Raw genomic sequence first — 12,500 nt, forward strand, 5'->3', positions numbered from 1 at the left:
TCGCTTACAAGGATATATTTTGTTTGCTGTTCTGAATACCTGAGAAGAGATTAATCTTGATAAATTATTGATGTATGTGTAATGTGAATTCTTTCCAACACTAAAATATAAAAGGTCAATGTGTGTTTCTTCATTTTTATAGTTGTTTGAAATTTTTAATATTTGAACTTTGTTTGTATCCGTTAATCCATATACATTAATAGAAAGATTATTCTTTTTCTCAAATTTAGGAATATCTGTTAATGGCATTGGGAATTTAAAATCTTTAATGTCCAAGGTATTCTCATATTTCATATATTGTTTTACTCTTTCTGAATTACATTTTGGTGGATGTAAGTGAGCAAGAACAGACCAGAGAAAACATTTATTATCATTGTTCTTAATATTAACAACTGCCTTCTTTAGTTTTATTTCTTTTGGTAATTCAATATAAGAAGAAGCTTTAAGAGGGTTTGATTTTAGAATGTGTATATCTAAAAAGATGATTTTTTTAATATTGAATCCACTTCCTACCACTGTATTATCAACATCCTCCTCTTGTCTTGATAGTTCTTCATAAACCCCACTATTCAAAAAATCTTGAAATGATGTTATAAAATGAAGATCTGTTCTCATATAAGGAGTTTGTTCTTCATCTTGTCTTTTCATATTCATTTTCACTCCCATATAAAACTTTAAAGTTTTTATTTCTTTTAATGTCTTTTTAATAAATTTTTCAACATCGGGTTTCACTATTTCAATTGATTCAGCTATTGATGATGGACCGGGTTCTCCAAATTGAAAAATCCTTATTTTTATATGCCCTTTAAATGCCTCATCAGTGTTTTTAATATAATAGTCTCCCTTTACTTTAAACTCATTTTTCTTGTGTTTTTGTGATTGAAGATGTTGATTATAACTACTCTTCAAAACATCCTTTGAATAGATATCACAATGTTTTCTTTCCAACTCAAGAGGAGATATTTGATGAAATAGATTAAATGTGTGTTTGTTGGTTCGGAGGTGTTTTCTATAATGTTTATATTCGTGATTACAAACATCGCAGTACGTTGTATTCACCATATTTATAGAATAAAACTTTGTTTAAACTAAAATTTTCTTGATGAAAATTTCGTTTAATTTATAGGTGAATCTGTGCTTAAAAACATTTTATCCTCCAACTTTTTCACTTAATAAATACAATGTTTCAAGACACAAAAGACAAGTTTCAATCAATCTCTTCATCTGTTAAAGATACTGAGAAATATGTTAAGGATGTAAAATTGAACAAAGATAAATATAACAACTATTGGATAAAAACTATTATGGTAAATAATATGAGTTCTTCAATTTCCTTCAGTGGAAGGGCTTTTAGTATACCTGGTAGAACATCAATTAAAGTATCTCTAACAAAAGTTTCTCCTCTCCTTCTAGTAATATATTCAAAACTAGAAAAAGCAATGAAACAAGAAAAAGTATCAAAGAACAAAAACCTTATGGATGAAGCTTTAGAAAGAAAAGATAAGACCATCTGTAATATGCAAGGAGAAATTTGTATTTTTTTCAACAACCCTAAAGATGTAAATCTTGATGAAATAAAAGATGTTAATATATCAGGTGAAATGACATTTCGTTCAATAGTAGTTAACGATAATTTTAAAATTACCTTTAATATAAAAAATGTTGTCGTTGAATCTGATAATGAAAAAGTATATCGATATCGATGGTAATATACAACTGAAAGTATAGATGAATTTCAGTTTAAGTAAAGTTTTACTATATAAATATGCTAGACTTTCCTGATTCTCCATATGACAAATTTGAGAATTGTCCTGCGTGTGAAAGACGGGGATTAAACACAGAGTCAAAAGCCTATAAACAATGTATATTCTGTGATTATCTTCTAATTAATGATAATAAAAAATATAAAAAGGAAAATAATTCTTTTAGATTTACACCAAAAATGAATTACTTTACAAGATTGATTAGAGAAATGAATGTAAAGTATGAGGATGATAACACACCTTTCCTTACAAGGGAAGAAACTGAACGTATAAGAGAAATGTTCAAAGGATTGTTGTTGTATATTATTCATGGATGTAATTTTCAGGGAAATATCAACACAAGATATTGTATAAATAAAATAATGGATTATCTTGAAATTAAACCTGAACTTAGGATAAAATATAGAGTTTCTAAAAAAGCCAATAATAAATTAAATAACCTGTTTTTCAAATATATAAATGAATGATTTTTTACCTATTTGGGAAAATAAGATAAAATTTAACAACCATAAAAATCTCCCAAATTCATTAAGATGTCTCATAGTTGGTTCAAGTGGATGTGGAAAAACCTGCTTACTTTTAAAAATGCTCCTCACTCCCAACTTTTTAGATTATGATAATTTAATAATTTTCACAAAGTCGAGTTTTCAACCAGAGTATCAACTACTCTCACAAGGTTTTAATGCTGGTCTTCAAAAGAAGATATAATAGGTTTATTTAAACGTCAAAAAAACCTAAATGATTATAACATTGAAGATATAATTCAACTATTTTGTGATACACAGAGATGTAAAAAGAAATCAAATCTTATAACTTGTATTCTTAGTGATAATACGGATGATATACCGTCTCCCAAGATTTGGATAAATCAAAAAAGAACCTCGTTATCTTTGATGATTGTGTTAATGAGAGAAACCAAACGGTAATGGACAGCTACTACACAAGAGGGAGACATTCTTCTTGTAATTGTATTTATCTTAGTCAATCGTACTTTCAACTTCCTCGTCGTTCCATCAGAAACAATGCTAATACTTTTATTTTATTCAAGTTAAATTCAATAGATATCAATAATTTTTGGAGAGATAATTGTTCTACATTATGTAGTAAAAAGAAATTTGAGGATTATATGAAGCACACGACTGAAAAATATAAATATATTGTTGTGAAACAAGATGAGATATTAAGGGATATATTTTTTGTTTTATAAACAATTACATATATAAATGACAACTATTATTATAAATCTTGTGGGTAAATCTGCTTCTGGAAAAAACTTTCATAAATCAAGGTTCTTGTGTAGTACAAATGAGAATATTGTAAATTTACTTAAAAAACACCCCGTGATACGCATTGTATCAACAACAACTAGAGCAATAAGACCTGGAGAAGTAAAAGGTGTAGATTATCACTATATTTCAGTGGAGGAACATATGCGATTGAGGAATGAAGGACAAATATTTGAGGAGGTTTCTCTTGGTACAACAAAATATTCACATTGTAAGAGTGAGTTAAAGAAACTAAAATCTGGTGGTGTTGGGATATTAGAAACTAATCCAGAAGGAACGAGACAAATTATTAAATATCTGAGCGGAGTGAAGATTTTATCATTCGGTTTTGATGTTGATGAAGAAACTCAACACAAACGTATGAAAAGCAGAGATGCAAGGATTAGTGAAGAAGAAATTACAACTCGCATTAATGTTAATAAAGAATTTGATGAAATATTTAAAGAAAAGGATTTATTTGAACACATCTACTTGAATGATGAAGAAAAGGAAAATTTCCCTGTTGATCTTTACAATTCATTAAATGATATTTTACAATAAATAAATGGATACAAAAGAAAGAGCAAGAAGATTTAAGGAACATCAAGAGTTGGTTTCAAAAGTTGTAAAACAACAGGAAGACATAAAGAAGAAACGCAGACAGAAACTAACGGGCGAAGAAGCATTTGAAAAAAAACAAGAGAAATTTTTTAAACCACTTTTAAAAACTTCCCAAGAAAAAATGAAAGATGTTTCCACAGTTCCCACAGTAGAATATACTCCTAGAAAGCTTCAAATGTTAAAAGATTTCAGTCAAATGACGGAGGAAGAATTAGAGCATATTGGAGAATTAGAACATGATGAAGGTTTATTTCAACAACTGGAAGAGATTAATCAACCCCCTGATTATATTGTGAATGCTGTTCAAAACAATGAATATTCAGCGGATTCAAAAACCAAAGCAGGACTCATTCCAACAGAACAACCAGCAATATTTCATCTTGTTCAAGAAAAGGTATTGATATTTAATGATGAATTAAGGTTCTTAAGTTCTGCTCAACCCCCTGTTAAACTAACTCCGAGATTAATGTTTCTTCTCACAAAAGATGGAAGACAAGGTTCAACTGTGAGGGATGAATCAAAGTATATTGATAAACCATTGGATATGGAAAATAATGATGATAGAGTATATATTGATTTGCTGAACACTCTAAATTATAAGGTTATTCTTTCTGGTAAAAGTAGGAAGAATGAGAAGGAGAAACACATTATTCAGGCTTTAAGTATCCTTGGTTCAGGTATTAGTTTTCTTCCAAATGACCCATCGCAATTAGTTAATAGACTGTTATTGTTGTTCGGCAGTAAGAAGGCTGGAAATAACAATTGTTTTAATGAAGCATCAGCCATTTTAGACCAGTTGATGAACATGAAAATAATTAATAAATCTCAATATAAAGACATTTTATCTCATATTAAATAAGATGAGAAGCACAATCCTGAGTTTTAATTTCACAACAAGCGACCACACATCTTCATTCCCATACCCACTACAACTTGACACAACAAAAGAATATGAGGCATCTTTATTGTCCATGGAGACTTATAATACCTTATTTAATATAACCGAGAAAAATGACAAGTTTAGTTATAATCCGGGAAGTGGATACAAAACGATAACAGTCTCACCGGAGCATACGAGATTTCTCAAATATCTTCCGAAATTGCTCGTCTTATGAAAGAACAGGGTGATGAACCAAAAAATATTATTATAAACATTCAAAAACATACTTCAAAATCAACGATTAAAGTTAAAAATAACTACAAGGTTGATTTCACAATTGATAATTCATTTAGAGAGTTATTAGGTTTCTCCTCAAAAAGATTGAAACTAATGGGACGTTTTACAGTGATAATGTCATTCAAATATCCTCAGGAATAAATTCGGTGTTAATTCACTGTGATTTGATTGATGGTGCTTATAATGATGGATTAAAAACAAATACAATATTTTCATTCAGCGCATACTCAACCCCAATTGGTTATAAATTCAATATGGAGCCTAAAAATTTGGTTTATCTACCTGTGTCAGGAAAAACCATACACAGAGTAAATTTTAGGATAACCGACCAAGATAATCGTGTGATCTCTTTTAATGGAGAAGTTATATCCATCAGAATTCACCTACGTGAAGTTTTTCAATAAATAAATACGATGGTTATTGTGAGGAAGCACGAGTTGGGAAAATATAAAATAATTACAGGAGATGGGATGTTCCTTTCACCGTACTACAAGGGTGAAGGTATGTATCTTGGTAGAGGATACTATAAACCTAAGAGACAAAGGGGTGTCGGACATCAATTTAGAGGAGATGGGATAATTGATACTCTCATGGGTATTGGTTCAACTATTCTTAAACATAAAGACCTAATTGGTTCAACTGCTTCTGCTGTGGGAAATGTAGCAGGTGCTGTAAAGAGTATAAAAGATGCTCAGAAAGAATCTCATAAATTACAAGCAATAAAAGAAATTAAGAAAGGTAAAACTCAGTTGTCCTCCCAAGAACGACAGAAAATAATTCAAATACTTGGATCAGGGTTTCAAAAGTTTTAACATCTTTTTTCCTAAATAAATACAAGTATGGAAGCAATTGATAGTATCTATGATTTGGATGATACTATTATTATCTCAAACTCCACTAAAAAAGAAGATTACTTCAAGGTAAATGCAATAACTGGAACAGACTGGAATACAAATGGTACAAAAAGTTTTGAAATAAATAATCAACAAACCTATTTGAATCTCTCCGAAAGTTTCTTGTTGTGTAAATTTAAATTCACTAAGGCTGGGAATAACACAAACGCTACACTTGTAAATGATTTCTTCTGGAAAATGTTTGATAGTGTGCGATTGTATATTGGAACACAAGAAGTTGAAGCGGTTGATTATGTCTCTGCTGTATCTGAAATGATGAAATTTACACTCTATACATTCAGTGATAGAATGGGAAAGGGGTCTGTCGAAGGTTTTATTCCTGATATGTCAACGGGAACAAACACAGACCCTGGATATATTCAAAGGAAAGGAATGTATAATGATGATACAAAAGCAGAAAATAGTTTTACTGTGGCAGTTCCTCTTAAAGGTATATTTGGATTTTGTGATTATGATAAAGTTCTGTATGGTCTTAAAATTAGATTTCAACTACAAAGGAATGATAATGAAAATAGATTGCTTTTTGGTGTTGGTAATGCTTTTGGTGATCAGAATAAATTTGTAATTGAGGAGATGAGTTGGTATATCAGTGAATATACTCCTAATCTTAAAACAGAAGAGATGTTGAATCGAAGACTTAACTCAAAAAAACCACTCAGTGTATCATACCTCAAAAGAAGATGTCAACACGTTATACTCAATCAAACTACTTACACGTGGAATTTGGGTGTTCTGGAAGGAAAGCCACGATATCTGTGGATGATTTTTAAAAAGCCAGATGGTGATACTGCGACTGATAAGAATAATGCATTGAGTGATAATGCTAAGGTGAAACAACTTCGCGTTTCTCTAGATGGAACATTTTATCCACGAGATAGATTGGAAATTAATTGGGAAAAAATGATTTTGCTGAAGCATACAAGTCTTACCAAAAGGTGTGTGAAAGTAATGGAAATAAAGAACCTATTTTGGATATGACAGCATTTAAAAGTTTGTATACAATCTATACGTTTGACCTGAGCGCTCAAAAAGAAACTATAAAGTCTAATCGAGTGGATACTTCCCTATACATTGAAAGAGGAGAGAGTGAAGAAGTTGATACATATTGTTTGCTTTTGGAAGAAACAGAATTGCAGATTAATACAGATAATGGTGTGATGACTAGTCTCACATAATTTTTTTGTTAAATAAATGAGTGGCAAAGTACCAACTGGGGTATATGTTAATCAAATCAATCTTCATAAACTATCATCTTGTGTTCAAAATCAAAAGCCTTGTACGATTAACGTTAATACAATTCAGAGAAAAGGAGCAGTAAGAATTGATGTTTTGCTCACAAGAGAACAGGTTAAAATCTTGAATGACACTGGCTCACTTAAAATTAAAATGACAAAACCAATGTTGAAAAAATATTCAATAAGAGAGACGAGTGGAGGATTTCTCCCATTTCTAATTCCTTTATTTGCTGGTTTAAGTGCGGTTGGAGCATTGACGGGTGGTATTTCAACAGCGGTCAAAACTGCCAACGAAAGGAAGGCTCAACTCCAGGCTCAAAAAGAATTGGAAAGACATAACAAAGAGTTGGAGAAACAAATTAGTGGAAGTGGTGTAATTGTAGATTTTGCTGAAAAACTTGAAGGTCTGCCTGATAAAGCGAGATTGTTAGTTGGAGATATGCTTTCTTCTATAGCACAAGCAGGTGTAAAATTAACGAAAAGAGGTAATGGATTATATCTTTCTAATAAATAAATGAGCATTGATGAGTGGTTGAAAGAATTTGGAAAGAATACAACATCAAATTTACAACTTGCCAAATATTGTAAGAAATTAAAAATTCATAATGTGGTTATTTGTATGAGAGATGAATTAACAAATGTGTCGAAACATACAAAGAATATTATTATGAACTTAGAAGATAATGATGGGAACGGTTCTCATTGGGTTTGTATTTTTAATAGTCAAGACAAATATTATTTTGATAGTTTTGGTCTTCCACCACCTGTTGAAGTCATAAAATTCTTACAGAATGGTGTTTATCAAACATTTCAAGTCCAAGAATTAAATTCCAAGTGTTGTGGTCAATTATGTCTATATGTGTTATTTCAACTCAACAAAAATAAAAAATTTTATGATATTATTTTTAATCTAATATAAATGACTTATGTTGGTAAAGATGGTTCTATCTTTGGTGTATCTCAAGAACTGGATATTGATTTATCAAATTATTACACAAAGGCACAGGCTGAACGACATAAATATAATATAAACAAAAATATTAACATGAAAAATGCTTATAAATTAAAAAATTATCCAAGCCCGACTGACGCGAATGACTTGGTGAGATTAAGCGATTTATCACAATATATATACTTAAATAAAACGGCTGTGTATTCTAAAGATACAGAAGTGTTGATATTATCTCCAGGTCATACAGAATTCACAGTTCGAATTAAAATAAATTTTTATAAAGAAGGGCGTATCGTTTGTTTGAGAATAGAACAATGGGGGTATGATATGAATGATTTAGGGTATAATTGGTCATTTAAAATTAACCTCGAAGACCTGGAACAATTAAATCAGTCTCGTAAGGAAGAATATTATCCACTTGGTATCGAGAATGAGTTTTGTGGAGCCACGATTAGTAAACAACAAATAAAAGAATTTAATAAGGGTAAATATAATAATGGTTTTGCCCTTGTTTATCTCATGAAAACAGAAAAAACAGGATTATATATAATAAGTAAGGAAATACAAAATGATTTAACTATGGGAAGATGGGGAGGTGTTTCGTGCCATAATATTATTCTAACATATATTTCTAATACATAAATGACAGCAAGAAGGCTTCAAGAAAATTATCATTTCTGTGTTCAAGCATACCTTCAAGAAAAGGGTATTCGGTATTTTAATAAATATGTTCTACAACATAAGAATGAGGTATTTTCAATAAAAGATTGGCATTATGCTGATGTTGATAAACCGACAACTTTAGATTTAATTAGAATGTTAAATAATGAAAAAATTATAAGGTTAAGAAAAGGTAAGGCTCTTTTAGAAATTCAAAAGAAATTTTATTGGTTTCCTGTTGTAAAAAAAATTATTTTGGATACAGGAATAACAAGAAATCCTGATGAATATATGTATAATATTCTATGGGGTGTAAACGATTCAAGTATAGTAAGGGATGAGGAAGGAGTTGAAGAAGAGAGGGAAGAGGAGGAAAAGGAGAAGGAGGAGAGAGAGAAGGAGGAAAGAGAGAATAGAGAGAGGGAGAATAGAGAGAGGGAGGAAAGAGAGAAGAGAGAGAAGGAGGAAAAGGAGAAGAGAGAGAAGGAGGAAAGAGAGAAGGAGGAGAGGGAGAAGAAAGAGAAGGAGGAAAGAGAGAAGAGAGAGGAAAGAGAGAGAATGAATAAATATCAAAATATGGAAACCAGTGAGATTCAAAAAAGATTGGTGGTATTACAGAAAATAACTCAACCCACCGAGGAGGAAAACAAAGAATTGACAAGTCTATTTGCAATACTTTCGACAAGACTATTAGCATCGACAAGATATGGATTTTAATTCAAGTTTTTTCTTAAATAAATGGAGGAGAGAGTGAAGACATTTCTAAGGATTCTTTATGTTTTAAAAATTAAGATTCAAATGTGCATGTTGGAAACTAAAAAGGTTTTTGCACTCTGCAGGAATTTTTCTCATAAATAAATGAGTTATTGTCTCAAATGTAAAAAGAAAACTAATACTAAAAATATTTCATATATTAAAAGTAAAAATAACAGGGTTATACAAAAAGGTATATGTTCGGTGTGTGGTTCAAAAAAATCAATTTATCTCCAAACACAAACTCGGAGGAGATATACAAAAGTTTTTATCAGGAAGTAAATTTACAACTACTGGAATACCAGGGGAATTACATCTTCCAGGGTATTCTTTCTGTGGTCCAGGCACAAACTTGGATAAAAGATTAGATGAGGCAGACAATCCTAAATCCTGGAGTAAACCAATCAATAGAGTTGATGAAGTGTGCATGAGACACGATATTGATTATGGGAATACCACAACGTTGGAAGAAAAGCATGAAGCCGATAGAGAAATGTTGTATAATTTGTCTCTGATACAAAATCCAACCTTGAGAGAAAAAGTTGATAGGTTCATCGTGAAGAAGATGATTAGTGCTAAATTGAAACTTGGACTTGGAAATTCAAAAACTTATAGGCTCTAATGATGCCATTAAGACTGAAGAGCAATTAGCTGATGAATTACATAAACCAATATTCACAAAGTTTCAGAGAAGGAAAGTTTATTCTAAGGAAGTTGATTATATCTGGTCTGCTGATTTGATTGAACTCAATAATGATAAGGGGTACAAGTATGCTTTAACCGTTATTGATTTGAGGAGTAGATATGCGTGGGTTGTCCCTTTAAAAAACAAAACAGGTAATACTCTTATGTTAGCTTTTCAACAGATATTTAATAAAAGTAAGAGAAAACCTAAGAAATTGTGGACTGATGAGGGTAGAGAGTTTTATAACAAGACATTTATGAATTTTCTAAAAAATAACAGTATTACATTATACAGTACCTTTAATGAAGGGAAGGCAGTTGTTGTTGAACGTTTTAATCGTACCTTAAAAGAGAGACTATATAAAAAATTCACACAACTCGGTTCACAACAATGGTCATCTTTTATTCAGGATATTGTGGATAAGTATAATGACACGATTCACACGTCAACGAATATGAAGCCATCAGAAACATTTACAAAATTAAAATATGAAAAAGAGATTAATGTCAGAAAACCTAAGTTCAAAGTTGGTGATATCGTAAGAATATATAGGTGGAAATCTCATTTTGAAAAGGGTTTTACTGAACGATGGACGAAAGAACTTTTTAAAATTGTTGATGTAATAGATACAGTTCCTTGGACTTATAAAATATATGATTTGGAAGGGGAAGAGATTTTAGGTTCATTTTATTCACAGGAATTACAAAAGACAAAACTAAGCAGATAATACACCTTTGTGGACACTAGAGGGACAAGTCCGAGGTGTATTACAGTATATAATGTGTGTCAAGGGGTGGACGTTCTTACATCTGTGAACCCCAAACACAGAATCCTCAACTGAATAGTCAAGGTTTAACTTTTGTTTGTGTGTGTGTGTGTGTGTGCAATGGGAGCAATAGGTTGGCGCTTCACTCCCTCCTACTATACACCGTTGTGGACACTCGAGGGCCAAGTCCGAGGTGTATAACAGTATATAATGTGTGTCAAGGGGGACGTTCTTAGATCTGTGAACCCCAAACACAGAATCCTCAACTGAATAGTCAAGGCTTAACTTTTGTTTGTTGATGTGTATGTGTGTGTGTCCCAACCCTCACATTCAAAATCTCAACCCCAACTCAATCCTCGCCCAACACAATGTCTTTTTCAAAATGAGATTTCCACATATATATATATATATATATATATATATATATATATATATATATATATATATATATATATATATATATATATATATATATATATTTTACGTTTTTTTTCTCTTCTTCCAATTCTGTCTTTTAAGGCTTTCAGGTTTGATGACGTAAAAAGGGGGAGTAAGCCTGCACTTTCTTCCCAGAACTTTCTTGATCTTGCTCCCATCAAGCACCATCCGACAAAGAACTACATCGATAGGTTTAGATCCCAAAGAGTGATAGCAACTCCAAAAGTCTCCAAAATATAAATAAATAAAATAATAATAATAATAAATAAATAAATAAAAGCCCCCAAAAAAGTTTCAAGTGTTCAACATAAACCCAACTTTCCAAGTCTTCAAGGTATAACCACATTCCCGTTGAGTTTCCAAGATATGTATCACATTGTGAGTTATCAATCCAGAACCCACATTTCAAGTATTCAAAGTAAAACTAACTTACAAAGTCTCTTAAGGATAACTCATTTACTGATTTTTTCAAAATTTGTGAGTCTCCAAGGTAGGACCCATATTTAGAACCATCTTGGCAGAACCCTTTTCCTGAGTCTCCAAGGTAGTTATTTAAACCATCAAGGCAGAACTCATTTACTGATTTTTCAAAATTTGTGAGTCTCCAAGGTAGGCCCCATATTTAGAACCATCTTGGCAGAACCCTTTTCCTGAGTCTCCAAGGTAGTTATTTAAACCATCAAGGCAGAACTCATTTACTGATTTTTTCAAAATTTGTGAGTCTCCAAGGTAGGCCCCATATTTAGAACCATCTTGGCAGAACCCTTTTCCTGAGTCTCCAAGGTAGTTATTTAAACCATCAAGGCAGAACTCATTTACTGATTTTTTCAAAATTTGTGAGTCTCCAAGGTAGGCCCCATATTTAGAACCATCTTGGCAGAACCCTTTTCCTGAGTCTCCAAGGTAGTTATTTAAACCATCAAGGCAGAACTCATTTACTGATTTTTTCAAAATTTGTGAGTCTCCAAGGTAAAACTTGTATTCTGGCTCATCAAGGTATAACTTGTTCAGTGGGTATTGTCTTGATAACTCACAATGAGTACTATTGCTGTAAAACTCTTTTTCAGGATTTTGCTGGTCTCCAAGGTATAACTCTTTGGTTGGGTCATCAAGGACAAACTCGTTCTGTGGGTCTTGGTCGCTCATAAGGTCTTCAACCAAGCCAACAATTTCGCTCAAAGTTGTAGCAAAAGCAGTATTTTCATTTCGTATTTCAGACACAATTTCCTGTGAGAGAAAATAATAATGTATTAATTAAGTTATTTAATTAT

At 31.6% G+C, this 12,500-nt stretch overlaps 1 protein-coding gene and 1 long non-coding RNA gene across 2 annotated transcripts in view; one reads left to right on the forward strand and one right to left on the reverse strand.

The window, feature by feature from the left end:
- Positions 1-12,500, forward strand: part of LOC147012610 (uncharacterized) — a 139,350-nt gene that overhangs the window by 65,779 nt on the left and 61,071 nt on the right. The gene's annotated exons all lie outside the window — the stretch shown is intronic.
- The window catches only part of LOC147012612 (uncharacterized), a 1,449-nt gene continuing 749 nt past the window's right edge, over positions 11,801-12,500 (reverse strand). The window contains exon 3 of the long non-coding RNA XR_015051011.1: positions 11,801-12,456. This is a non-coding gene — a long non-coding RNA (uncharacterized LOC147012612). The remainder of the gene's footprint in view (positions 12,457-12,500) is intronic.

This window comes from Eptatretus burgeri, chromosome 14 (assembly GCF_056783735.1).
Source record: "Eptatretus burgeri isolate ZD-2024b chromosome 14, Ebu_testis_v1, whole genome shotgun sequence".
Classification (NCBI taxonomy): Eukaryota; Metazoa; Chordata; class Myxini; order Myxiniformes; family Myxinidae; genus Eptatretus; species Eptatretus burgeri.